This window comes from Prionailurus bengalensis, chromosome D1 (assembly GCF_016509475.1).
Source record: "Prionailurus bengalensis isolate Pbe53 chromosome D1, Fcat_Pben_1.1_paternal_pri, whole genome shotgun sequence".
NCBI lineage: Eukaryota > Metazoa > Chordata > Mammalia > Carnivora > Felidae > Prionailurus > Prionailurus bengalensis.
The window spans coordinates 60,426,693-60,430,000 of NC_057346.1; the positions used below are offsets into that span (position 1 = coordinate 60,426,693).

Consider the following 3,308-nt stretch of genomic DNA (forward strand, 5'->3'; position numbering starts at 1 on the left):
CAGCAAGTGCTCTCCTTAATCCCCATCACCTATTTCACCTATTCCCCACCCACCTCCTCCCCACCTCCCCTCTGTCAACCTGCAGTTTGTTTTCTGTAGTTACGTGTCTCTTTCCTGGTTTGTTTCTCTCTCTGTTTTTTTTTCCCCTTTGCTTGAACAAATCATCTTATTTACCTTTAATATCATAGTTCCTGGCACCTTCAGAATGGAATAGAATTAGATAAATGTGAAAAGCTGCTGGTAACAGCAAAAACAATCTTGGTGTATGAACTGAATTTTCCTCTCTGTTAATAGGAAGGTTGTCTGATCCAGGCATGACTACCTTAAACCACACTGCTGTTAGTCACATGGTCTTCTGTTTGCTGGCCATTCCTGGCCTTGAGGACCAGCATGTGTGGGCTTCCATCCCCTTCTTCGTTTCCTATGTCATCGCCCTGCTTGGGAACAGCCTGCTCATCTGCATTATCCTCACAAAGCGCAGCCTCCACGAACCCATGTACCTCTTCCTCTGCATGCCGGCTGGAGCAGACGTTGTCCTCTTCACGTGCACAGTAACTCAGGCCTTGGACATCTTCTGGTTCCATGCTGGGGAGATCTCTCTGGATCGCTGCATCACTTAGCTCTTCTTAATCCATACCACCTTCATCTCTGAGTCAGGGATCTTGCTGGTGATGGAGTTTGACTGCTACATTGCCGTATGCTACCTACTGAGATACACCACTATTCTTACATGTGCACTGATTGGGAAAGTTGGATTGACTATCTTTCTGAGAAGTTATGGTACAATTTTCCCTATAATGTTTCTTCTGAAAAGATTGGCTTTTTGAAAAAGTAGCATCCTCCCAAACACAGCCTGTAAGCATACTGTCTTGGCCCGTGCTTCCTGTAATGACATATGACTAAACATCTGGTATGTGGTTTTGTCCTAATGTCAACAGTGGTCTTAGGTATCGTGCTAATTTTTATTTCATATGTGCTGATTCTCCATGCTGTCGTCTGCATCCCTTCTGGAGATGCTTGTCACAAAGCTCTCAATACTTGCGGCTCCCGTGTCTGTGTCATTGTCCTCTTTTATGGACCTGGGATCTTTACAACACTTACTCAGCAGTTTGGATGCCACATCACACTCCACATTCATGTTCTGCTGGCCAGTATCTACATTCTGGCTCCTCCTATGCTAAATCCCATCATTTATGGGATAAAGACCAAACAGATCTGGGACCAGGTGGTTTATGCATTGTTTACAAAGCAGAAATAATTTTGATGTGGAAGCTGGCATTCTTTTTTTGTTAGCAATCCTCTCCATGGATGGAGTAAGCTTTAGCACCAGTTTATGGCAGCAGGTAAGATACTAGTCAAATGACTCCAGGTGTTGCTGTTTCTAGTGAAATTGCATGAATGTGATTTTTGTACATGTTTCTTCCAAAGTCTCTAATATGTCATTGAATATCAGTGTTTGGGGCCTTGGTTAACTTTCTCCCCATAGAACTTAGAACTAGATCAGGGCACCTCTCTGTGTCTTCTTCACTTACCTCTCTAACCCTAGACTGGAGAATTACATGAGATGAATCTTGGGCAGTGATTTTCTTCTGACAGTTGCCAAACTCTTCTTTTCATCCTTGTGACTTATTTTATAACTGGCAATTTGTACATCTTATTCCCCTTCACCTAATTTCTCCCATCCCCAGACCCCTCTTCCCTCTGGTAACACCAGTTTGTTTTCTGTATCAATGAATCTGTTGCTGTTTGCTGTTTGTGTGTTTAGTCCCTCAGAAGTTTGTTTTGAGAAGCTACTATAAGTGGTATTTAAAAAAATTTTCTTTTCCAAATGTGCATTGTTTTCCAAAATTGCCAAACAATATTGACTTCTACATCTGTAGAAATACAATTGATTGGTATGTTGACCTTCATCCTGCAGCTTTACCTTATTCCACTTACTAGTTCTTGTAGCTTTGTTATTGTTGTAGATTCTATCTGTAGTTTTTCCTGCATATGTACAGCCATGTTGTTTTCAGAAAAATAAAGTTTTATTTCTTCCTTTTCATGAAAAAAAGAGTTGATGTTATGGTTTTGGTTTAGAAGGCTGGCAACTCACACAGAAATACCATGTTGCAATCTGAAGGCAGAATTCCATTCTCCTCTGTCTTTGCTCTTAAGGCCCTTAACTTAGTGAATGAAGCCTATACACCTTATGGAGGGTTATCTGCTTTACTCAAACTTTAATGATTTAAATATTAATCACATTAAAAAAATATCTTCACAGCAACATCTAGACTGGTGCTTGACCAAATAATTGGGCACCAAAGTCTAGCCAGGTTGACACGTAAAATTAACCATCATAACATCCCATGTAAGATTGTAATCCTTGTGACATCTCACCACTCTGTGGCTCTGAGCCCTTTTCTTTTTTTTCTTACTTGGTGATGTTTTATTTCAGGCATTAGAAAACAAAAAATCTATGAAAAAATCAAAGTCTGATGATACTTTTAAGAGTTCAATTCTCTGAAAATGTAAATTTTATTTTTTTGTTTTATGCAGTGACTGAATACACAGAGGGACAATGACCAGACCATATATAAATATAGAACACTGACCCACAACCTGAAGCAACTTGCCCAGGAAACCAGTTTATTATCTACAATAGCCAGCCTCCTACAAGTCAAGACTTGTAGTCAGACTGCTGTCTCTGATATCAATCTAGGAAGCCAAACAATGAACCCTGTAACAGTCAGCCCCAAACATCCAGGTCTTGAAAAATAACTGACAGCTTCTCTAATTTTTGTTCCTGCTACCAACTTAGGCCAACCAGGAAAAGACAAATATGTGCCCCTAACCAATAACATGGGATGCCCCACTTCTAGTTAGCTCACCTACAGCTTCTCCACTTTAACAGCCTTCAATTAGAGAACATTTGAAGTCTTCCCTTTTTCCACTCTAAAACTTTCCCATTCCCCTGCCTGCCTTTAAGTCTCTGCCAAAATCCAAATGACATAGTGGCTGATTTCCCTACCAGTACTCTCTGAATAAATTGACTTTGCTAGTTCTCATTTGGTTGGTCTTCGTTATTTATATAAGAGTAACACAGATGATGTTTTAAAGACAAAAACAAATGTTGAAATACATTTCATCTAGATTATAGAAAGGACTGTTAGGGTTTGTATCCTGGTAGAGATTATCCTTTGAAGCATTAAAGGGTCTTTGTCATTTGGGAAGACACCATTCTCCAGTTGTTACTTGTTATATATATTTCCCAGGAAAGAAAAGCATGAGAAAAGCCAGTATAGACATCATGAAACTAATTCCTTAGT

At 39.9% G+C, this 3,308-nt stretch overlaps 1 pseudogene; it reads left to right on the plus strand.

Moving 5' to 3' along the window:
* The first annotated feature begins 314 nt into the window (after window positions 1–314).
* Window positions 315–1,258, plus strand: LOC122483407 (annotated as a pseudogene).
* Window positions 1,259–3,308: the final 2,050 nt, after the last annotated feature.